The sequence below is a fragment of the Pleurodeles waltl genome, chromosome 10 (genome assembly GCF_031143425.1).
Source record: "Pleurodeles waltl isolate 20211129_DDA chromosome 10, aPleWal1.hap1.20221129, whole genome shotgun sequence".
In the NCBI taxonomy this organism is placed as follows: domain Eukaryota; kingdom Metazoa; phylum Chordata; class Amphibia; order Caudata; family Salamandridae; genus Pleurodeles; species Pleurodeles waltl.
In genome coordinates, this window is record NC_090449.1 from 550929367 (window position 1) to 550956208 (window position 26842).

The window sequence follows — 26842 nt, forward strand, 5'->3', positions numbered from 1 at the left end:
CAGAAACTCATAGCGGCTCTAAAGATAGCCTCAGTGCAATTCCATGGTTGGGATGCCAAAGTTCTGGCTTATGCTGATGACGTTGCCATTGTTACCCCTAGACCAACAGAAGCATTAGTTCAGATAGAAGAAGTGGCACAGGCATTTGGACAGTTTTCGGGCTACTTGTTGAGTCAGAGTAAGACCCAAGTGGTATGTAATTTCTAGCGCGCCCTGTCCTTAGTAAGTAAACTTAAAATGGGAAGCGTATAGGTCGATGAATCTTTTGAATTTCATGGAGTATCCTAGTTTATGCAATGACCACTGAATCAATAGTCAACATCAATGAGACAAAATATACCACCTTAATAAACCACAAGAAAAACCACCCTAATCAGAAATAACTATCACTCATGAAAAAGGTTAACAATTTTTATTCCCTATTGATTACAATTCTAATCAAATGTTAATTATGTTTTTATTAATCAATCTTTTTTAGTTCATCAAGGAAAACATTTTTCTCCAAAGGAAACATAAGCAACAATGCAAATCATAAGTCAGTGAATATCGGCATTAACTAAGCAATTCAGCAAACCAATTTGTCAGTCATTTGTCACCATCAACGGCTCCTGTCAGCCTACCTAACCAAGATAAGCATCAGCATGTGGGTCTTCATGCAAAAAATGTTGAGATAAAAACATTAATTTGGAAAAATCTATTTAAAGAGAGAAAATCTAATCAGAAACAGCGCAGTTGGCACCTAGAAGAAAAGGCACAAATTGTCAGTCTCATTTCCATAGCTACCTATCCAGGATGGATCAGCAACAAGTCAGTCTTCATCCCCAGGCCATCAATGGTCAGCTACGTATCCGGCTTACAGAGTATAAGCTCAATTATCAGCACATTGGACAGCGTCTCCTGACGTCATCAACTTTCTCCTCGCAGTTCTGATTTTGCTCCCCTTGTCATGAATTTTTATTAGGGTTTCCCAGTCCATCCCGTTAATTGCTAATTGGTCTGTCTTGTCGGAAGTTATGACTCTAACCTATAGTTTCTGTTTACCAAATTTTTAATTTTGTATAGGTCTTGTGTCCCATAAAACTGATTGGTCCTTCTTGCGATAAGAACATCATCCGGTTCTTCAGGTAACAAAATTCTTGCATACGAGTCTTTAGTCAGTGCCTCTATTGTTCGAGTCCTGGGAAAATGCTTTTAGCCTACACTACACATAATTGTATCAAATTGTCTTCATCATCTCCTGTCCATTGGTACATTTGCAGAATGTTCTAGCTGAGCGGCTTGAACTCTGAGCGGTTCAAGGTTGCCATCCCCGGTTACCAGTCCTGTGCAAGACACTCGTATTCTTAATGTTCAGATCAAGCAAGGCCCAGTGAAACCAGGCCTTTAGACCGGCTAATTTAAGAATATGAATTAACATAATAGGTTATACATACATTCATGATATATTAGTGTGTTTTCTTAAACATTTTTCTATTATTTAGCATCTGTTAATACACATGGTGACCACTCTCCGAGGGCACATTTTCAACTACACACATTATTTTCTAATATTAATTTCTCTATGCATTTTTTCTCATTAATAAACACACATGACTAAATATGTTATCACACCTTTCTTGTCAATACTTTACAAATTTGTCTCAGATGTATTTTGCCTTCTTCTTGAATTTTCCCTAAAAATTTGTCTCCTAGTTGTTTTTTCCCTCCTCTGATCATTTTTGGTTTCCCTTAATTTTACCCTTTGCCATAATTTGCGTGTACCCCATAATCCTAATATGGAAACCATCACAGTTAATATTCCCTGGACAATTTTCCGTAATACCCCATTCCAAATTTGACTAAACCAATTTCCCTCAGAGGCAAATCCATTTCCAACCTTCTCCCAAACCCCTGTTTCCTTCAATTCTTTTAAATCCTTGCTTGAATTAGTTAAATTAGATAAGTTTCTTATCTCTTTATCATTCTCAAGTATGAATGAACAACAAAGCCTAGCATTAATCATTTTACAGACTCCACGGTCTTTCACCAAAATTATGTCTAAAGCAAGCCTATTTTAAGTGTCATAGCTCTATCCAAAGCCAATTCAGTATTTAACAGTAGTATTGCCCCTGTAAAGTTGGTCAGCATATTATCCACAATAGCAGACAATTTTCATATCTTGTTTGCATTCAAAATAACTCCTACAGAAGGAATTATTGCCCAAAAAATATCTGCCACAATTGCAGAAGAGATTTCCCTACACTGTCGCACATGATGTAATTCAGTCACTTTCGGTATTTTCTTTAGATCGTCTACCTGATAAATCTTAGGGAAAACTATCCCTAAATAGCATGTCCCATACCATCCTCTAGGAAGACAGTAATAAGCATTAGGTCCACACATATAATAACTTCCAAAAATTGCAGGGTCCTGACCATTCAGCATAAAAGTTAATTTACTCTGAAACAAAAACACATGCCTACATTTACTCATTCCCACAAATAAAGTGTCAGTGTATGATTTTGGCCTATATATGCAAAGTTTCTCCACGTGTAATGCATCTAAAGTTAATCTCCCTTGGGTTTTAATAGCAGTGTAAGCAAAGTCATTTTTATAAGTCCTTTTCTCCAGCCCTTTTTCCAATTTCTCCTTGAATGCCTTCCTTCTATCATCTGTATGCCCTATAAAGCTCTTTTCTCATGGAGTTAATAAGCAGGTAAAATTATTACATGAGAATAAGCAGTTCCAAATGTTAGTGTTGGCTCAAAGAATCCTCTAACTAATACTATATCATGCTCCTTAGCTATTTTACTCAACTATCTAATAATAGGAACAAAGGAAAATACAACGTCATGATTTGAATAGAAATATTGAATATGCTCTTGGTTATAGAATCTGGTTATTAGCAGATTACAAGTTATGCCATAAGTTGAAGGCAAGCTATGGTACGTAACCCCTTATTCCACAGAGAAAGGAATTTCTGTACACACAAGACAATTCTTTACATCCAACGTCTCCACATACTCATTCAACAACCGATAGAAAACATTAGAAGAAAGCTCCCCACGTGCATTAGCATAGTCAAGCAAATATTTTTAATCTAGCTTGAACCTCTCTAAAGCTGTTAGTGTAGTAGTCTCATGAACAGGAGTAACAGCAGCTTCTTTCATCTCATGAATAGACATACCCACAATCATTATCATAAACATTATTCCACACACAATTGCCACTCCAACACTCAAATATCTACAATATCTAATATTTTTAACTCTACTATTTAATTCAGCCATGATCTGTAAAGAATCAGAACGCAGAAACAACTCTTAGATAAGGTGCAACAGGAAAAATCAAAAATCGAAAAATAAAAAATATGCTTCTTTCTCACAGTTAAATTTCATACACAGGAACCCTTTTTCTCCTTTGGCCAAAATCATGAACAATTCCAAATCCATATTGACTATCAGTATAGATTGTGACTCTTAACCTTGCAGAGACGTAGCAAGCCCTAGTAAGAGCTACTAGTTCTGCCACTTGTCCAGAATATACACCTGGAAGCCATAAAGCTTCTAATGTGCCTGCAATTGTGCACACAGAACATCCTGCTCTCAATGTGCCTGTTCCATCTCTGAGACATGAACCATCAACAAGAACAATTTGGTCATTTTCCTCTAAACGCGTGTCTCTAATATCAGGCCTCGGTTTCGTACATAGCTCAGTTACCTCAAGACAATCATGTTCAATATCTTCCTCCTTTTCAATTTCAACAGTGTCACTTGGAAGTAATGTTGCTGGATTCAACACTGTGCATCTTTTCAATTTTACATTTGGAGCACCCAATATGCTTGTCTCATACCTTGTCAGTCTTGCTCCCATCAAATATTGTGTTTTTGTCCTTGTTAATAAAATCTCACAAGAATGTGGTACCATTGCTGTCAAAGGGTATCCCATGACTACCCCCTCACATTGGGAAAGACTTTGACCTACTGTGGCTACAGCGTGCCCGCAACCTGGTGAAGCTGCTGCAACCGGGTCCAGGGTAGCTGAAAAATAAGCTACTGGGTAATAAGCACCTCCATGGACCTGTGTCAAGACAGACAAAGAACAAGCATCACGTTCATGACAAAACAATGTGAAAGGCTTTGTGTAATCAGGCATTGCCAACGCTGGAGCTCTGCACAAACTTTCTCTCAATTTGGTGAATGCTTTCATCTAATCCTCATCTAGGGTAATAGGATCTGTAACTCCCTTATGTGTCAACTGCTGTAAGGGTTTGGCTATTTCAGCAAAATTTGGAATCCACTGTCTACATACCCCACCATTCCCAGAAACATTCTGACGTCTCTCTGTGAAGTTGGGGGAGTTCTCTGCAGAATTATACTAATCCTCTCCCTCGAAATTCTTCTCAATCCTTTCTCAATCTGATGCCCCAAATATTTCACTGACCTTTGGCAATACTGTAATTTCACAGGTGAGCCTTTATGTCCAAACTCTCCCAAATGATTAAACAGGGCAATCGAGTCATGCTCACACTCAACCCTTGTTCTGGATGTGATTAGCAAATCATCAATGTACTGTACAAAAATCAATTGGCATGACAATTCCAATGACCCCAGATTCTTTTCAGGATCTGATTAAACAGGGATGGTGACTCCGTATACCCTTGTGGAAGCATGCACCAGCTGTAGACTCTATCTTGGAATTTGAAACTAAAAAGAACCTGACTATCCTCATGAAGAGGCACAGAAAAGAAAGCTTGTGACAGATCTACCACTGTGAACCACTCTGCATCGGAAGGAATCTGAAACAGTATCACTGCTGGATTGGGCACTATCGGACAACATTTAACCACCATGACATTCACTTTCCGCAAGTCCTGTACAACTCGTACTTTCCCACATGGTTTTTTCAAACCCATTATCAGTGAATTACATGGGCTGCTCAGCACTTCTTTCAAAACTCCTTGTTTTAAAAAGTCTCAGATGATTTATGCCACCTTCATCAAAACATCCTTGGCATGTTATACTGTGGAAACAGCGGGAATACTGCTTTCAGCTTCAAAGTGATTTTAATCGGCTCCACTCCCTTAATTAGACCTACTTCGTTTCCTGTCAGATCCCAGACTTATTCCTTCACAGTTTCCTGTAAATCTGCATGCAATTCTTTCAAAGTGAACATTGGGAAAAATTCAGTCAATGGGTATTATTCATAGGCATTGCTAACTATCATTGCAGTTGTCTGCTCTTCTTCATCATCAATATTTGGCTGGACTTCTGTCCCTGTATCTGAACAGTTGATAGAACATTTGGTCTTGCACAGCAAGTCTCTACACTGTAAGGATACAGGACTTGAGTCACACACAACAAATCTATGCATTCCCAGATAATTTCCAATTTCAACCTGCACTGGCTCCATGATTGGATTTGTCAACTGTCTGTTCTCCACTCCCACAACTTGAACTGTCCTGCCTGAAAGTGGTAAATGTGGGACTTCTATGCTTCTTACTGTAGAGTGCGTAGCTTCTGTGTCAACCAAAAATGAGACCTTGTAAACCATCACTTTTCCCTTCACAAAAGGCCCTCTCTGATCTACTTCTAGGGATGCAGCAAGCATACAGGCTCATTCGTCCATTCTTCGTTTAATTCTTCCTCACTGTAAAATGGAAACTAGTGCACTATGTTATTACTATTGTCTTGTCTTTGACCTGTGACCTGCTGAGTAAGCATCACCTGTTGCTGCTCCAACGGGGCTTGAGGTATTTGCATTTGCTGTCTAGGTACCATGGGGACCTGCTGCTGTACTGGCGGTAATGGAGTAAATTGTGCACGTGGCACCTGCATTTGCTGCATTGGTAGGAAATTCTGTCCTCGATTCTGAGCATTAGGAATAAATCCTTTCATTTTAGGGACTTTCACAGTTTGAAATGTACTGACGTCACCTTGCTGAAACACATCATCCTGCACCATCAAGGGACACTCCCGCTTCAAGTGTCCCACGTTTCCGCATAAATGACACAGTAACATCTTTTTCATGTCTTGCATGTCATTCTGAACAACCACAGTTCCTAAGTCCGGACCACTCATCATGTCCGTTCCACACCCTCTACCCCTCACTTGAGGTTGGAACATAACATCTCTCTATTGTGGCAGAATAGGCGGTACTAAAGCTCCCTGCGCTCCTGTTTGAGCTGCCTTGATTTGCATCACTATCGTCTTTTCTTTCAATTTCTTCAGTTTCAAATCAATTTCATCACCACAGTATTTTGCATATTGCAACTCCTCATCAATCTGTTTTGCTTTCCAGCAAATTAAAGGATTCTTAATCATCTGTCCTACCTCCGGTCTTAGACCTTCGACAAACCTGAACACGAAATGCAACATCTTTCGGCTCAATTGCTTCCTTACCACTGTACTCCTTGAATGCTTTCAACAATGTTTCATAGTGGGTATGTATTGACTCTTTAGACTATTGGGCCGTTCTATCAATCTGCTGCCAATCAATGTTGTTGGGAGAAATCCTTTGCTTCAGGAACACAATCACCTTACAATAATTTTTCATTACCTCAGGTGAAGGCGCACCTGTTACTTTATGCCTTTTCGGTTCACTTGTTGGCCAGTCTACTGCCCTCTTACACTCAACCCATAAGTCTGCCGGCACCACTATTTCCAATAGCGTGTTCAAGTCTTCTCACAAACATTTGGAAAGCTTCACAAACCTCTCTGTCTGTTGACACCACTCAACCAGCTTCTCTCTCAATTTTGAATAATCATTTGTAAATGACAAAATGTCACTCCTGTGCCACAGAACATGAACAAACTGCCCTCCTGGGATTTCTCAGATTGGAAGCATCTTGACTGATTCCCCCTTGTCGACACCTTCCGCCCCTTCTTGGGAATCCTGTTTTCGTTTATCTTTTTTCTTTGTCCACCTACCTTCCCACTTCTCTAATGCTCCCCAAATCTGTGCACTCTGCAGCAGTTCTCTCAAGTGTGCCTTCATTCCTGCCGATCTCATGGGTTCAAAATCCTTTGCTTCAAAATCTAATCTGTAGCTCTGTTTCAAATGCTTCGTCTTCCCAATGTCAGTGTCATTTTTTTCTGCTAGACCTGCCAGCTTCTGATGCATTTTACTCACTTCTCTTGTAATCTTTGGGCAAAAATACCTCAGCTCTTCCTCTGTGTAAGATTCTAATCTGTTCACACCCATTGTTCCCTCAACTAATTCAGTGGCCTCTATATTCAACCTCACACAATTTATCTGATCCGCCCCCTTAGATGCATTCTGAGGAGTGTTTAGACAGTCTAACCATTCACTTAATTGCTGAGCTGATAATCCCTGTAATGAAATGTTATTTGCATTTGGCACTGGTAGCTGTTGTACCACTGCACCTAAAGTTTGCTGTGTCAGAAGTCTCAAACTCTGACTTGCATTCGGGACATTTACTGCATCTGGAAGTACTACAAGTGGACTAAGGTCCATTAAAGGTCTAGATCCATTGAAAGTTTGTCCTGCAGACGACATTAGTTGCGCAGCCTCCTTACGAGGCTCTGTGACACCTAATTTTGCTCCCATGCATCTGACTTCTTCTGTGCAAATAAGGGTACAGCTGGACCAACAGTAATTGGTAGCGATATTGCATCTGGAGCTGCCCTAGCACCTGCACCTTGCGGAAATGTTACCCCCATTGGCTGATTCATAACTGGTGTGATATCTGACTGCGTTCCTGTCAGTGGTGTAAACTTCAGTAGACCAGTGCTTGAGCTGACGGCAACAACATTGGTGTCGGATCTGTCTGAAACAGCATTGGCTTCGGAAGCACCTGCTCCCTCAGCACCATGATGTTTGAGACTGTTTCAAGAACTGGCACATCTGGATACATTCTCTGCACCGAAGGTGGATGTATCTGCGCTTGAACTACAGTAGTAGTTCCTGCATGAGGTGTACTCTGTACTACCCCTGGTATCTGCCTGTACAGCTAGATCAGCTCCCTGGGCTTGTGCCGGAGCAGCTGTAGGGGCAGTAGCATTAGTGCCTGGAACCCCCGCACCGGTTGTTGAAGGTGGAGGTCTATCTCTGAACAACTGCGTAGTGAGATTCTCAACATCAGAATCATCATCATCTGCATAGGACTTTCTCTTTTTCTTTTTTCCTCCACTCTCGTCGTCGTTGGCACTATCTTCCTTCTCTGCCTCATCTTTCTCCGCAATTGCAGGGAACAATTTAACCTCCTGTAGTGTCGCCATTTATCATCTCTTTTGCTCCCAGTCCCATCTAACTTCTGCGAAAGACTTTTCTACTTGCTTCATCCTCCTCTTAAACTTAATCTCTTGTTGCTGTCTTGCCACTAGCTCCCAAATTGCTAAAGCTTCAAACTGTGCTGGTCTTGGCAATGGCTTCATGTCGTACAATGAAATTCACAATTGATCCAAAATTCTCAAATTAAACATTCCATGCTCCGGAAACGCTAAAGACCCTTGATTTTTAGTTACATTGCACCATTGCTTCAACCATAGACACGGTGCTACACCTCGCTCCGCCATCACAATATAAGCCGGAAAATTCGCTGGTGGGGTCGGCTCAGCCACTGATGCCTTAATGTAAGTATTACCCTTCATCGCACTCTTAAATGCCTTGAAAAACTTAATTTTGTTTGCTTTTAATTCAATAATGAAATGTCTTTTAACCCAAAGATTCCCTTCACCTGCTTACTCAACTAATTACCTCTTACGGATGGCTGCCAATCCGGTTGCAGCTCTTCTCACTAACCAGCCTATCCCAGCATGGCACACTCTGACGTCACATTCACACACAGCGGCAGACAAAGTCTTGCGGCTCATCCTCCTTAACTCGATTCACACAACTGATGCAAATTATTTGGAGCACTTACCAAAAACCCAATAACAAACAAACCTGCTAGTTTACTACAGGAAGGGACACAATCGCTTCAGAGACCTTACGGATTTTCACTAATGGCTCTCTTGGCTCTTATAGCTATTCCTCTTTCTCATTCTCCCACATTCACAAGCAAAATTTGACCCGCAAATTTTACTCTCAACTGATCAATGGGTCTGTTGTGGTGCACATAGAACTCGCCAAATCTCAGTCAAAATTTTCTTCCACCCAATTATCACACTCACTGACTTGTTGACTACGCCCGATCAACCTACTAAACCAGACAGATTACAACATACAACCAAGTGTCTCCTACACTTGTGAATATACTCCGGAGTCTTAGACCACGTAGGGTCCGTACATCATTAACCATGTAGATAACTTTTTATCACAAAGCGCCACACACATGTGAAGTACGACGGCTTCCCTACTCTCATACCACGGAGTACGCAAATTCCTACTGACCTCAGTTGGAGCACAGAGACTCCCTACTATATCTCACATACGTCACAATTCACCTGCGAATTGCTTAAGCCTGTGCAAGCGCAACCTACTACTTTTGTACTATCTCAAAAACACACAGAGAACATACCCTACTTTACTAGCAGGATCTGGGAAAGTCATTTCTGGGCTTAAGGGGACATCATCTTTGCTATCATTGCCCTTTCAGAAAAATAAAATTAAAATCTCATAAAATACGAACAACTAACCCTAACTTAAACTACTACCATAACCAATAATCACCACATAACTAGTTCTCCAAGGAAACTAACCATCCTCCGCTACCAAAAACTGCCAGCGCGCCCGGTCCGTAGTAAGTAAACTTACAAGGGGACGTGTATAGGTCGATGAATCTTTTGAATCGCATGGAGTATCCTAGTTCATGCAATGACCACTGAATCAATATTCAATATCAATGAGACAAAATATACCACCTTGATAAACCACAAGAAAAACCAACCTAATCAGAAATAACCATCACTCATGAAAAAAGGTTAACAATTTGTATTCACTATTGATTTAAATTCTAATCAAATGTTAATTATGCCTTTATTAATCAATCTCTATTAGTTCATCAAGGAAAGCATTTTTCTCCAAAGGAAACATAAGCAACAATGCAAATCATAAGTCAGTGAATATCGGCATTAATGAAGCAATTCAGCAAACCAATTTGTCAGTCATTTGTCACCATCAACGTCTCCCCTGTCAGCCTACCTAACCAAGATTAGCATCAGCTTGTGGGTCTTCATGCGAAAACAATTTAGATAAAAACATTAATTTGGAAAAATCTACTTAAAGAGAGAAAATCTAATCAGAAGCAGCGCAGTTGTCACCTAGAAGAAAAGGCACACATTGTCAGTCTCATTTCCATAGATACCTATTCAGGATGGATCAGCAATGAGTCAGTCTTCATCCCCAGGCCATCAATGGTCAGCTACGTATCCGGCTTACAGAGTATAAGCCCAATTATCAGCACATCGGACGTCTCCTGATGTCATCAACTTTCTCCTTGCAGTTCTGATTTCACTCCCCTTGTCATGACTTTTTATCAGGGTTTCCCAGTCCATCCCAATAATTGCAAATTGGTCAGTGTTGTCTGAACTTATGACTCTAACCTATAGTTTTTGTTTACCAAATCTTTAATTTTGCCTCATGTTCCATAAAACTGATTGGTCCTTCTTGCGACGGGAACATCATGCGGCTCTTCAGGTAACAAAATTGTTGCATACTAGTCTTTAGTCAGTGCCTCTATTGTTCGAGTCCTGGGAAAGTGTATTTAGCCTACACTACACATAATTGTATCAAATTGTCTTCATCATCTCCTGTCCGTTCGTTCATTTGCATAATGTTCTAGCTGAGCGGCTTGAACTCTGAGCGGTTCAAGGTTGCCATCCCCGGTTACCAGTCCTGCGCAAGACACTCGTATTCTTAATGTTCAGACCAAGCAAGGCCCAGTGAAACCAGGCCTTTAGTCCGGCTAATTTAAGAATATGAATTAACATAAAAATAAAGGTATACATACATTTATTTATGATATATTAGTGCGTTTTCTTATATATTTTTCTATTATTTAGCATCTGTTAATACACATGGTGACCACTTTCCAAGGGCACATTTTCAACTACACACATTATTTTCTAATATTAATTTCTCTGTTCATTTTTTCTCATTAATAAATACACATTAATCATTAGCAATTTATTTAATTGACATGTCTGCTCCATCAAAATCATTCAGTTAGATTGAACGATGGGAGGGTAGTTAAGGAAGCAACCTATCTCGGCATCACTATTACAGAAGACCTGGATAAATTGGTGGAAACAAGTCTTGCTCCGTTATCTAAACAGGCAGGCAGTGACTTAAAGAGGTTGAACAATCTGCACCTTTCCATTATGGGGCAGTGTAATATCATCAAGATGATCTTGTTGCCCAAAGTACTTTACTTCTTTTGAGCAATCCCACTCAAGATTAAAAACTGCTCGTTCCAGGCTATGAATAGAGTGGCGACTCAGTTTATCTGGGCCTATGCTAAGCCTAGAAGAGTGCTGAGGTATTGAACTCTACCCAGGGAGCAAGGTTGCTGGGCTGTTCCAGATTTCAAGCTATACTATTTGCCGCAGCACTTCAATATATGGGGCCTCTTTTTAAGGAGTCGGGGTGGCCACGGTATATTCCCTCTATATGCGAGCTTCTACTGGGGAATGTAGCCAGAGGGAATCCGTTGAGACAGTTGGAACCCAGTTACTACAAGAAAGTCCAGTTTAAGACATTACACGGGGCCTATAAGGTTTGGGCTCAGATCTGTAGGAAGCTGGGGTCGGATGCTATCATTTTTATATACTAATCTGGAACAACTCATTTTTACCAGACATTTGTAGGGGATACCCAATGACAGACTGGGCGGCTGCTGGCATTGGGGAGACTGAGGGACAATTTTTCTCTCCCGAAGGAATTGTCTCTTTTGAAAGATTACAGGACAATTTTGGGATTCCTCAAAAGGATTTTCTAAAATACGTACAGGTTTGGGACTTCTCAAGTTGAAAGGTGGTGGGATCGGTGGTTTTCAGAAGTGTGGATTGCTAGATTATCTAGTTAGTGGGGGTCTTGCTCTATGAGCCAGTTTTATGGATATCTGAGTACATACATGGCAGTCAATATATTGCGAAGTGGCATGATGTGTTAGGGGCATCGTAACAGTCTTTCTCTGACTTATTGGATTTTGGGGGCTCGGTCTTAATGTCCTCCAATTTACAGTTATAGCTTTATAAGGCTATTTTAAATCTGTACCATACTCCCCGGAAAATTACCATTTGGGGTAGGACAGACAGTGTTTATTGTCCCAGGTGTCAATATTTAAAGGCCGATGCCTCCCACATGTTTAGTTGATGCCAGGACCTTAAACCTTTTTTGGCGGAACATTGCAAAGTTCTTGCATATGAGACTCAAACTTGATCTAGATTTGACTCCACATCTTGTTCTGTTGGGAATTGGTAATTACAGGGTACCTGCAGAAGCAAATATATTTATATTTATTGCCATGGATGTGGCACGCCTGTGTATAGCGTTTTGTTGGCTCAATAAGGATCCTCTCATCTCCCAGCAATGGTTTTCACGACTCCCAGCTAATTTGAATCTCAAAAGAGCTATTTATGAGAAGAGAGGCCGTAGGGCGTTTAAGAAGGGTAAGGAGATTTAGATGCCGTTCTGGGATTGGCACATGACTTTGGCGCCCTGAATGAATATGATTATGTATTAATTTGGCCTAGTGCAAAAGTGTAGTTGGGAAGGTCTTCAGCGGTGATTAGGAAGTGACATTTCTGCCATCTGATGAATTCTTTTTGATGATGTCAATGTGTTGCTCATATTTTTTCAAAAAAAGAAAAAAAAGAAAATAAGGTTGATTTCAGACCAGACCAGGCTGGCTAGCATGCCCTCGTGAGCGGTTCTCATCTCATGGCAAAATTTCACAAATACTCCTGGACTGGCTAGGTCCTGTCTGATCAGTGAAAACTCCAACCTGACTTTGGCGGGTGATGCTTATCTCTGCAGTAGAAATACAGTTTTATAAGTTTTTATTATGATTTTATCTAATAGCATCTGAGGCCACCATCATTTTTCTACCATAAGAAAGGGGTGGCATCAATCTTGCCTTCATGACTGCCACAAGCGGTTGTATATTATGAATACGAGTTTTTACCAAAATAGAAAAAACAAAGTGTAATGCTAAGGCTTTTCCCCTGAGCGCTTCCCTTTGAGGGGTGAACAAGTTCCTATAGTCTATTTTTATGTCTAGGTATGTGTATGTTGATGACTCATCTATCATGTCACCGTTGAGATGCCGTTTAAGTTTGTTTAAAATATGGCAGTTTTACATTATTTGCAAGGCCATTATCAATAGCATTGTGAGAAACTGGGGCTGATTGCAGAGGCCCCCTAACTTTTTGCCCCCATTTTCCACTTTATGCTGGTGTTTTCCTGACTCTGATGGTGCCCTGGGTACTGCTAACCAGTCCCAGGGCCTGTGCTCTGTGTAAAATGGATATGCAAATTAGGCTAATTATAATTGGCTAAGTTAACCTACCTATAAGTCCCTAGTATATGGTAGGGCATGTAGGTTTAGGGACCACAGCATAGGTGGTGCACACCTAGGTGCATTGCTGAGGTGCCCAGTGTCATTTTAAAAGCAAGCCTGCCTTGCTGGCTGCTTTTAAATTAAAGTTATATGCAAATTCGACTTTGGAATTAAAGGTACTTCCAAAGTCTTAAATTACCTTATTTTTACATATAAGTCACCCCTAAGGTGTGCCCTATGTGCCCCTAGGGCTGGGTGCCATGTAACTATAAGCAGGGACTTTATAAAAATAGATTTATAAGCCCTGGTGAGGTAAAAACAGCCAAATTCGTTTTTCCCTCATTGAAGTAAATGGCCTTCATAGGCTAGAATGGGCAGACTTTATTTTAAATTTTAAAGTCTCCTTAAATGTTACATACCAAGAATTTGGTATCAAATTGATTGTTATAATAAATCCCACAACTTCCAGTTGTTGGATTTAATATAACTAGTGCAGGTAAAAAGTTTAGACTTTACCTAAAAAGTTGCCAATTTCAGCTCTGCATTGTTTTTGCTGCTGTGCTCAGATTGGCCAGCCTGCAGCAGCTTCTGCCAGGCTACTTTAATGAGGTGTGAAGTGGCCTGACTTCACACAAAGGAATGTGCTTGGGGGAGAGAATCTCCCCTCAGCAGATGGTGAGGCAGGAAGGGGGAGGGCTGCCAAACTGGTCTTCAAAGGCAGAGAAGGACATCTGGAGCACCCAGCAACACCCCCACATCCTGCAACCCCAGACAGCTAGGTGCCCCCTTGATTAGATTAGGAGAGGGCAGGAGAGGGGTGTGTTTATGATTTTTAGCCACACCAGTGGGTGGGCTCAGCCAGATCTCTCCTCCAAAAATCAGATTCATCCATTTTGGATTTTTAGAGACTGTTGCCTTCTGGGATGGATTTTTGCCACACTTCCCAGGAAGTGGTCATCACAGGGGGACGACCCTGTCCCTGATTGGAGAACCAGGGCCCCCCTGCTTTTCACCCAGGAGCAAGGATAAAACTGGCAGACCTGCACCCACGCCTCAGATCCCCACCAAATTTCAAGAAGAAAGAACTACAAGGAGAAGAAGGACTGCCCTGCTGGACCCCTGGCCTGCACCTGGACCCTGCACTCAGAAAGACTGCACCAGCTGCACACTTGGGCTTCACCACAAGAAGGACTTTGCCTGGCTTCCACTGGTTCAAGGAGGGACTCCCTGTTTGCTACAGGTGAAAAATTGCTAACCAGAGTCCCCTGCACCAACTCCTGAAAAAGTGACCAGCTGACCACTGTCCAGTGGCCAAAAAGGAGTTTGCGCCAGGTGCATTCTGGGAGTTGAAGTCCGCACTTCCCAAGGACCATCACAGAACTTCTGGACCCTTGGGGTGAGCTGTGGACCCCAAAAGAACCTTAAAAGAACATCTGGGTGAAGCCCCAGAAGTTTGGAGAAGATTGGAGAATTTTTAGAAAAAAGCTCCATAAAGTGACCGACCCGACGCGGAAATTCTAGCCGGCTTGCCTCAACCGCGACCCGGCCTGACTTCGTGGTTCGTCCCGGTAAAGAAAAACATCCGAAAAAGAGACTAAGTCCGAACGTAAAAAGTTGACCGGGACCTTCCAGCCATCGTATCCGAGAAGGGCTCCACGGACGTCGGATCAAGATCCAGGTTTACCCCGGTCGAAGGATTTTCATCTCGAAAAAACGACTAAGTCCGAAGGTAAAAATCACCACCGAGGAAACCGACTTCGCGTATCCGGACAAGGGCTCCAGGAGGTCGGATCCAACTGGCAGGTTCGTCCCGGGGAAGAAAAACATCAAAAAAGAGACTAAGTCAGAAGGTAACTTTTTAACCGAGGCCTCCCGCGACTTGTAGCCGAGCAGGGCTCCATCGCGGTCGGCCTGAAAGTTTGACTTTGCCCCGGTCCTGGTGCAACCAGATGACCCGATTGGCGCTTTTCGTTTCTAAGCGCTAGAAAATAATAATACTTTAAAAATTCATATCTCCGGTTCCCCTGAACCGATTTTAATCGTTTTTGTGTCATTTTAAAGATAAAAATATAAGCTATTTTTATAAATTGGTTTTGGATTTTTAAACTGTTTTCTGTGTTTTATTTAATTACTGTTTTGTGATATTTGAATGCTTTACACTTTGTCTCCTAAGTTAAGCCTTGACGCTCGATGCCAAGCTACCAAGGGTAGAGCTGGGATTAATTTACTGAGACCTAACTGTACTTTTGTGGAGGTTTGTGGCTTGTTGCTAGGTGTAGGTACCTACCTGCCCTACCAATAACCCATTTTCCAACAAGCATGTTGCCAGACAGTTGATCAATCTCTGCAAACATACCCTGGTGCTGCTGAGTAAAAGCAAGTCATCCGCATACAAGCAAGTCACCCCCATACAAGTCATTTGCATACAAGGCAAGTCATTTCCATACAATGAAAGTCATGCAGATAAAAAGCAAAAATAGAAGATGGGACTTACAAACTTCATGCCTACAAAGACCTCTATGGAAGCAAACCTGTCAAGTCAATCCAAAGAAGGTGCATTGTCGCTAGGCCAAATATTCAAGTTGCTTCCACTCAAAGTTTTTCCCAAAAAGTGGCTACATCCAAACATAGACATCTGCACTGGATGAAGGCGTCAAAAGTATCTGGGTGGCAAGTGACCTTCCTAGTGCATTAATTTGGAACTTTACCTGCTCTGAGCTTTTCCACTAAAAGTTAAGAGCTTCTGGGACCTCATAGGGTGGCTATACGGCCTCGCGGAGCCTTTCTTGGCCGCAGCCTGCTGCCTTGTACTGTTGAGGATTTTTTACTTCCATTCCAGAGACTAAGTGCCTCGATACTGGCTGCCTCCTCCCGGTTGTAATATAATATTCCCAGCAGGTTGACTGGAGGGAACATCGTATTACAATGTTTTCACTGCTCAGACTGGTGGGAACAGTGCTACGATATTGGTCTCGGCTCTTTTAAGGGAGCTGAGACCAATACAATAGCACACCAGCACCCTGCAAAGCAGACAGTGTACATTCTGAGGGTGCTGGGCAGGGTGGCCCCTGCACTGTGTTTTGGCCACCCTTTCCATGGCACGGAAAAGCTGTCAAAAACAGGAGTCGTGATCAGTAGAGCAGCACTGAGTTCAGCGCCGCCGTGGCTGACCTCGAGTTCACCCGCCGTCACCCCGTCGGGAATCTTGTTTCCGGTGTTGAAAACAATTCCCATGGCAGTCTGACAACCAGGGTCATAATTTATTGTTCGGACCCCCTGGAGTGTGGTTGTCCAACCGTCACTACAGGGCTGGCGGCCTCAAGTCCTCCAGTCTAGTAATGAGGGCATAAGTCCACAGTTAAAACTTGCAATTGAGTCGAACCTTGTTTCTGAACCCAACCTGTGCTCCCAGCATTCAGCCTAAAATCACAGCTAGGCACTAGTCAAGCACCAGTAGATGACTGCAGTTGGCACTGAATGCATTTGGAGCTATTTTTAACTTTACAGATTCATATCTCTAGTTCCTCTTATTAGATTTTTGTTGTTTCTGTGCCATTGTGTTCACCAAAATATTCTCAATTTACATGAATTGGAGTGGCATTTTTTGAGTTATGTTTTTGACTTTTTGTCTGTTTTGTAACTCCTAATTGCTTTAGATATTTTCTTACCTTAAACCTATCTGTTCTGTGCCGTAGCTATCAGGGATTTAGCTCTGGTTTAAATTACTGAAACCTTTCCATGCCTCTACATGCCTCTTTGCTCCTTGTTGTTGTTGCTTGTTGTCTGACCATGTGGCTGGTGGTCATTTTGTGCACTCAACCAGTTTGACTTTGCCATAAGCTTGCATACAAGCATCAGAAATGATTGATCATTGGTTTATTTAAAGTATAGATTTTTAATTTGTCTTTTTTTTATTTTCTATTTGTTTTCTATTTATTTTTTATTTTAGTTTTGTATTTTATTTTTTAATTGTTTTTATATTTATTTTAATGTTTTACATTTCTACTTTATTTTAATTGTAATGTTCGTTTTTTTTCCTCAATTTTGTTTATTTTTTTTAATTTTGATTTCATTTTATTGAATTCTGCACCTTGCCTTGATTCATCAATCCAACCATCCACATCCATTCCTCCATCCATCCATCCTTCCATCCATCCATCCACCATATGTGCAAAGCCAGGCTACAGCATTTGGTTTCTTTAGGTATTCCATTTCCTCCTGGAAATCCTGGCTGTGGAGCACTGCAGGCAAATCAGCAGTGTAAATGATTTTTTCAATGATTATCCTATTTCCTCAGGACCTGGCTGTGACACACTCCAGACAAATAAGCAGTATAATTCTTTTTTTCAATGATTATTCTATTTCCCCAGGACCACCCTGCCTCCATAGGTTTATTCAGGATTATTCCATTTACCCATGCACTTCTCTCTGAGTACCACAGGTGTCTACTTTAAAACAGATGGATATAAAGCAAAGAGCTATACTTGCATGTTGTGCTGCCTGATTTGAAATGACATTTTATGGATGGTGGTGTGGTTTGCCTTTACAATGTTTGATTAAATTGGTATTTAATACACAGGTCACCAATCACACTAATATTGCATTTGTCTGTACTATTTTAACCTGCAACAATGCCACATTTCACTAAATACATGTTTTTCTTCCTTGGTTGCTTTTAGGTGCGCAAGAGAAGAGACGTCACATCATCTGCAGTACTGCCAAAGAGATGTCCTGTACAGTTAGTCCTCCAATCTCTTACACTTGTGCAGCTTAGTGGCACTGCTAACTGAGAGGTTTAAGATGGCCCCTAGGAAAGTTGCTCCCAAGAAAGTAGTCAGTGAGAAGAAGCAGCTATCCATCGGTGGGGTGCTGACTACATCCTTTTCAGGCAGACGTGTGCCTGCCACACCGGCCTCCGGGAAAGAACCTGGGAGCAGCACTCCTACATCTATAGAACCACCTCAACCTAAGACCAATGCCATGTCTGTCAGTGAGGCAGCCACTGCAATCATAGCAATGCTGATGAGCAGTGATGTAGTATTGGATTTGTCCCTTTCTCAAAGTAGTACCCAGTCGTTTCAGGAGGGCCCTATGATCGCAACCTCCCAGTGGCAAGTTTGTACAATAGGAAGCTGACAATAATGTTAGCGCTGGACTTCATCCCTTTTTCTTTTGTGGAAGAAGTGGGATTGTTAGAGTTAGTGGCAGCCATCTGCTCACAATAGGAGGTTCCAGTGGGACCTTTTTTGCCAGAGTTGCTTTTCCAGCACTGCATCACAATGTGCTGCAATTGGGAGGGCAAGCTCCGCAGCAAAGTGTTGTCCACCCTATCAACCTGATGACAGACATGTGGATCAGTTGTCAGGCTACTGACTATAGGAGCATCACTGCATACCAGATAGCAAAAGCTACCTACAGGTCTTGGTCCTGAAAACATTTTTAAGAGCGTTCAGCAACATGCAACAGTAGCCATGTTTGCCGTGGAGAAATCACAGACAGCTACAAACTGTAGGAAAGTACCATCTTGCCTGGCATGTTACCCCCATATTTCACTGTATACATGTTGTTTTAGTTGTATGTGTCACTGGGACCCTGCCAGCCAGGGCCCCAGTGCTCATAAGTGTGCCCTGTATGTGTTACCTGTGTTATGACTAACTGTCTCACTGAGGCTCTGCTAATCAGAACCTCAGTGGTTATGCTCTCTCATTTCTTTCAAATTGTCACTAACAGGCTAGTGACCAATTTTACCATTTTACATTGGCATACTGGAACACCCTTATAATTCCCTAGTATATGGTACTGAGGTACCCAGGGTATTGGGGTCCCAGGAGATCCCTATGGGCTGCAGCATTTCTTTTGCCACCCATAGGGAGCTCTGACAATTCTTACACAGGCCTGCCACTGCAGCCTGAGTGAAATAACGTCCACGTTATTTCACAGCCATTTTACACTGCACTTAAGTAACTTATAAGTCACCTATATGTCTAACCTTTACCTGGTAAAGGTTGGGTGCTAAGTTACTTAGTGTGTGGGCACCCTGGCACTAGCCAAGGTGCCACCACATTGTTCAGGGCCAATTCCCCGGACTTTGTAAGTGCGGGGACACCATTACACGCGTGCACTACATATAGGTCACTACCTATGTGTAGCTTCACAATGGTAACTCCGAATATGGCCATGTAACATGTCTATGATCATGGAATTGCCCCCTCTATGCCATCCTGGCATTGTTGGCACAATCCCATGATCCCACGGGTCTGTAGCACAGACCCGGGTACTGCCAAACTGCCTTTCCTGGGGTTTCACTGCAGCTGCTGATGCTGCCAACCCCTCAGACAGGTTTCTGCCCTCCTAGGGTCCAGCCAGGCTTGGCCCAGGAAGGCAGAACAAAGGACTTCCTCAGAGAGAGGGTGTTACACCCTCTCCCTTTGGAAAATGGTGTGAAGGCAGGGGAGGAGTAGCCTCCCCCAGCCTCTGGAAATGCTTTCATGGGCACACATGGTGCCCATTTCTGCATAAGCCAGTCTGCACCGGTTCAGGGACCCCTTAGCCCTGCTCTGGCGCGAAACTGGACAAAGGAAAGGGGAGTGACCACTCCCCTGACCTGCACCTCCCCTGGGAGGTGCCCAGAGCTCCTCCAGTGTGCTCCAGACCTCTGCCATCTTGGAAACAGAGGTACTGCTGGCACACTGGACTGCTCTGAGTGGCGAGGGCAAGCAGGTGACGTCAGAGACTCCTTCTGATAGGCTCCTTCAGGTGTTGCTAGCCTATCTTCTCTCCTAAGTAGCCAAACCCTCTTTTCTGGCTATTTAGGGTCTCTGCTTTGGGGATTTCCTTAGATAACAAATGCAAGAGCTTATCAGAGTTCCTCTGCATCTCTCTCTTCACCTTCTGCCAAGGAATCGACTGCTGACCGCGCTGGAAGCCTGCAAAACTGCAACAAAGTAGCGAAGACGACTACTGCAACTCTGTAACGCTGATCCTGCCGCCTTCTCGACTGCTTTCCTGGTGGTGCATGCTGTGGGGGTAGTCTGCCTCCTCTCTGCACTAGAAGCTCCGAAGAAATCTCCTGTGGGTCGACGGAATCTTCCCCCTGCTACCGCAGGCACCAAAGAACTGCATCAGCGGTCCCCTGGGTCTCCTCTCAGCACGACAAGCGAGGTCCCTTGAATCCAGCAACTCTGTCCAAGTGACTCCCACAGTCCAGTGACTCTTCAGTCCAAGTTTGGTGGAGGTAAGTCCTTGCCTCCCCACGCCAGACTGCATTGCTGGGAACCGCGTCTTTTGCAGCTACTCCAGCCTCTGTGCACTTCTGGCGGAAATCCTTTGTGCACAGCCAAGCCTGGGTCCACGGCACTCTAACCTGCATTGCACGACCTCCTGAGTTGTCCTCTGGCGGCGTGGGACTCCTTTGTGCAACTTCGGGTGAGCACCGTTTTACTCCTCTTTGTAGTGCCTGTTCTGGCACTTCTGTGGGTACTGCCTGCTTTTGAGAGGGCTCTTTGTCCTGCTGGCCGCCTCCTCTGTCCCCTAACGCAATTGGCGACATCCTGGTCCCTCCTGGGCCACAGCAGCATCCATAAACCCTAACCGCACAACTTGCAGCTAGCAAGGCTTGTTTGCAGTCTTTCTTCAGGAAAACACTTCTGAACAACTCTCCACGGCGTGGGACATCCATCCTCCAAAGGGGAAGTTTCTAGCCCTTGTCGTTCCTGCAGAATCCTCAGCTTCTACTGTCCAGTAGCAGCTTCGTTGCACCCACAGCTGGCATTTCCTGGGCATCTGCCCACTCTCGACTTGGTCGTGACTTTTGGACTTGGTCCCCTTGTTCCACAGGTACCCTCGTCTGGAAATCCATTGTTGTTGCATTGCTGGTTTTGGTCTTTCCTGCAGAATTCCCCTATCACGACTTCTGTGCTCTTTGGGGAACTTTAGTGCACTTTGCACTCACCTTTCAGGGTCTTGGGGTGGGCTATTTTTCTAACCCTCACTGTTTTCTTACAGTCCCAGTGACCCTCTACAAGGTCACATAGGTTTGGGGTCCATTCGTGGTTCGCATTCCACTTTTGGAGTATATGGTTTGTGTTGCCCCTATCCCTATGTGTCCCCATTGCATCCTATTGTAACTATACATTGTTTGCACTGTTTTCTAATACTATACTGCATATTTTTGGTATTGTGTACATATATCTTGTGTATATTTGCTATCCTCATACTGAGGGTACTCACTGAGATACTTTGGCATATTGTCATTAAAATAAAGTACCTTTATTTTTAGTATATCTGTGTGTTGTGTTTTCTTATGATATTGTGCAAATGACACTAGTGGTACTGTAGGAGCTTCACTCGTCTCCTAGTTCAGCCTAAGCTGCTCTGCTAAGCTACCATTATGTATCAGCCTAAGCTGCTAGACACCCTATACACTAATAAGGGATACCTGGGCCTGGTGCAAGGTGTAAGTACCCCTTGGTACTCATTACAAGCCAGTCCAGCCTCCTACACAAAAATCTTGGACTAATTTAATAGCAAGGTGTCTGAATGGCTGTGACACAGAGGTCTCCGAACTGGATTTGTTACCTCGGACAATGGCAGTAACATAGTCAACGTCATGGCAGATGGTGTCTATTTCAGCATCCGTTGTTCGGCGCACTCTATCAACCTGGTTGTGCAAGACTTTCTCAGAAAATAAGACATAGTCAACAACATAATGACCACCTGCAATTTAATCTGCACTCATTTCAGCCATTCTTTTAAAGCCTGGGACAGTGTGGTAACAGAGTACCAGTTAAAGCCCTTACATAGAAGGTGCCAACACGTTGGAACTCAACCTATTATATGTTGCACAGTCTGTTTGAGTAGTACAGACAGATCAAGAGGAGGGGATGCAGTTGGGAACGCTATGACCAAGGATGTGGACAAATGGGGCCTAGTCAAATGCCTGACACAGATGCTGCTCCCTTTTGAGGTTTTTCTCATGGGAAGTAAGCAAGGCAGACAGTACAATGGGCTAAGCTATCTTGTTGTTGCATCTGCTACAGCAGCAACTAAAGAAGGTGTATGAAAGGTTTGAATTCGGAGATGTGAATGAAAACTCAGAAGTGCATGCCTTGGTTGAAAGTCTAAGCTATCACTTGACTTGTAATGCAAGGCTGCAAAATTACATTATGAAGTCCATAGCGTACATATCTGCCACCCTACAAACAAATTATTCACACTTTCATTCCTTATTCTGAAGGGGATGTTTTCAAAATATAAGAGGTTGATTGTGGAGCAAGCCGTAGAACTTGAAGAACGGCTGGAACTCCGCAGTTCGGGATGCCGCCCTCAACTTCCAGAGAGGGAAGTCTTGTCTCACATGAGCTAAAATCAGCAACCAGAACACTGGCAACAACAGCATCAGAAGAATTGACCCAACCTCTGCATTGGCTAGGTTTCAAGTGGCAGGTCTTAAGACTAGTGCAGAGGCAAAGTCAAAAGTGGTTGAGCAAGGGGCAGCACCAATGACACTTCAGAGGATGTTCCAGGAGGATCTGGATGACCCAAAAGAGGTATATGTGGACCAAAACCCATTGGTGTATTGGTATGGGAAGATGTTCCAATGGCCAGAGCTCAGCAGGCCAGCAGTAAATTATCTGGCTTGTCCTGTAACCAGTGTGTCTGCTGAACGTGGGTTAAGTGCAGCTGTAACATTGAGAAGGTCCAGTGTCTCACCTCAAAATGTGGAGAGATCAACCGTGATCAAAATGAACAAGAATTTTATACCACATGATTACACTGTTCCTGAAACACCACAGGAGGAGGAAGAGGTTGACTGGTCAGAATTAAGTGTGTTTGCTGACCAACATCTGGGTGAACCACCTGAGTTTGAGGATGAACTGAGTTTGAGGATGACCTCTACTTCCTGGACTGAGTATGCCAGTGCCATCACAGATCTTTGTAATTATTTCTCATTGAACTTCTTTCTTTGAAAATAAAACTAATGGAACATTATGTTTATGTCAGATTTATGCTTCCCCACTATTTCTAATTATATTATATATATAATAATCACATCTATAGTCAGTTTGGCGGTGGAACTGAGTTGGAGCTGTGTGCATTGAAGAAGCCCCCACATCCCCTTCAGGACATTTAAGACAATGCCTGCCTCCCTCACATGTCATTGCCTATACTTTTTTTATTTTTACATATTCTAGCCGGGCTGCCCCAGAAGATCATTGATTAAAAGACAGCCAGTGTCAATGCCAAATTCCAATGTGTTGTGACCATCAAAGAGGAGATAATATTTTGTATCAATCACCATGCTTGGATTTGAAGAGGTAACTACAAAGTATTGCACAATTGAGTGATAATATATTGAGTGACTCTGATTGATGTTTGATGATGTATGTGGTGGCTGACAGTGAGGGAGGGAGTTCAACAAATCTGTAAACATGATTTTGATCTTTTGCAATGTTTGGGGGCTGATTGGACCAGCCACTTTAGTTAACCAAAAACACAAATCTACACAAAAAACACAAATTATGTTTCTCTGTTTGTTCTTCAAAAGCACTGAACTACACAGGTCTACCTCACTCAGTTTGGGGCTGGGACAGAATTACTCAGAATCAGGAGAAGGAGGAGAAGGATGGGAAGACTCAGGGTGGGACTACCTCAACAGCTATAAGGAAAATGTTATTGACTTCAAAGAGAAACCATGGTGATGTTGAAGACTGTGAGGCCTAGTACTCACTCAGCAGTTTGGACTGGAGAGATGTGCATTGATTTGGAAATGCTGCTGATTGTGTGTTTGCTGCATTGCTGACTCAAACATGAAAATCCTCTTTATGTTCTTGCTCTGCTTCTGAGTCTTCTTGGTACACTCCTGACTCCTCATGAAGCTTACCTTGCTTCCTTCTGTCCATCTCCTTTGCTCCAGAACAAGGTTTATATTTTTCAATATGCAAGCCTTCTCCTAGCCCTCTCCTGCACAAACAAAACTTGGTTGAAGCTCAAACCTCCACCTTACCTACCGGACAAGTTCAGCCTGGCACCCAAGAGTGATTTACATTCCAAGAAGAATGGAGTGCACCACCCAATTTAGCAATACAGTATCATTTTCCTTTTAACAATCATCATTTTTAGAACTGGATGGGTTAACTTCAGTCCCCTATAATTTGTTTTTTTCAAACCTAGAAGACATTATATTTCAAGATACACTATCTTGGGTCTCTCTGGGGCAGAAGGACTGTTTGCAATGCATTTAACTGAATTGTGTCATACTTATCCCTTTATCATTTCCTTCCACAACAGATTGGTGATGGTGTGCTGTTTAGTGCCTGATTAATATTTTTGTTGTGGTTTCTTTTGTGTTGTGTTCTTCTTTGTCACACCTTTCCAAAAATCCCCTTCCCCATCTATTCATTGAGCCCCTAACCCTCTTCCTCCGGGATGTGTGATTTATTGAGGTGTGACTTAATTTTATACCATAAATGGCTCACACACTTGCTGGGGTAGATATTGTGAAAGCTACACCAACTCACTGCTGGACCTTCTATTCCACACCAGCCCCATCAACATCATCATGAAGGCCTTGTGTTGTGCGTTGCATAAACGCTTAACCTTGTCCAACCACTCCTGACTATGAGCCCACTTTTTCTGACTTGAGAAATTCATTTCCTAAGTTTCATTTACAAATACTAGCTCCCCATTGTTCAGAAGAAGTTGATATTGCTAGTTTTTATTATCATACCAGGTCTTCTTTGTTGTGTGTCAAATACTGTCATTGTATTAGTCTGGTCTCAGTCTTTCTAAAGTTATAATATATAACAACTAATTTTAAGGTAAGGTTTTCTTTTTGGTTTTTATGGTTTATTAGTTGTTTAGAATATACATATATATATATGAGCTGTTCAGGCAATTGTTATTCAGGCACATTTGTTGTTTAGACAGTAGTTGTTCAGAACTTAGTTGTAGAGACTTTTTAGTTGTTTAGCAGTAGTGGTTTAGGCTATAGTTGTTTAGGACCAATTTGTTCTGTCACATATTCGGAAAGGGAAACATGTTGAAAAACTAGAATTGCTTGACATGGCCATAGATATGTAGCGCATGCCAAGAATGGATTTTTCAATTTTTTTGGTAGGCTGGGATGGAAGAACTTAGGAAAGAATAAAGGAGTGAAGTAGTATGAGGTGTTGGATTGGGCGAAGGGAAACCCATCTTGTGTGTTCGGTTTGCAATGCATTTAAAACTTTGTAAATGGCTCATTAACTTCAGCAGACACACACTGAACAGCCAACACTGAAGTCACAAATTGATCCATACTGCATTTTGGTCATGGGTGGCAAAATGACATGGGCAGGGATGGAGTTGATAAATGATGATGGGTGGGATACATATCTGCCTTGCTTAACAAATACGGTGAGTCAAGGGATTAGAACAACAATTTAAATATCCTCCACTTTGAACCATAGCTTTGATAACCATTAAACAAAGTAAGCAAAGAAAATGAGCAGCATGCTTCTCTTCAGAAGAGATCCCTTATTTATTCATCCATGTAATCATTCAACTATTCTTTCATTCTTCCTACTATATTGACCCATAGCCACTATGATTTAAGCCTTACTTTCGGTCATCCAGACTTTCATCAAACATTCCAATCCATTATCTATCCATTCAGTGTCCACCCTTTCTTTCAAACATAGTGAACATCAATTCAATGATATCACTAATTCGCTATGGTGACAGGACAGAGGAGTCTGCATTGCAATGGCTTCTTAAATAATAAGTCAAAGTGAGCGCCAACGATTATGATGAGGTAGTGCCCAGCACCTGCCTAGCTCAAAATGGATCACATAATAATATTTTAACATAAACTAAACATAACTTATCTCTGAGTGTGAGCAGCATGCTATTTGGAAAAACAGTTTGCATTGTAGAACACAAACACAACAAATAATATAGTTAATACTCACCAAGCCCTGGAATCTCAATACTTAGCAAGTCGAGCAGGTCCTATTCGAGTTGCTAGGATGTCCTCGGCTCCTGCTGGGTGGAGGATATCTGCCCAGTTGTGCGTCAGCTGCTATGTGGTGCGCTGGACCTGGCTGGTGTGCCACACATACCTGTGCACTCCCCACCCAATGCAGCAGATGCTCCTGCAGGGGTATTCACTCCCAGGCCTGCTGCCTGCTACCAGCATAAAGGGGAGGTGGCGCTGTATGTTAAAATCTAGTGCTGCCACCTCAACCTCACAAAAAAATGGATTAGGGCTGCACATCGTTTGAGTTTGAGGATGACCTCTACTTCCTGGACTGAGTATGCCAGTGCCATCATAGATCTTTGTAATTATTTCTCATTGAACTTCTTTCTTTGAAAATAAAACTAATGGAACATTATGTTTATGTCAGATTTATGCTTCCCCAC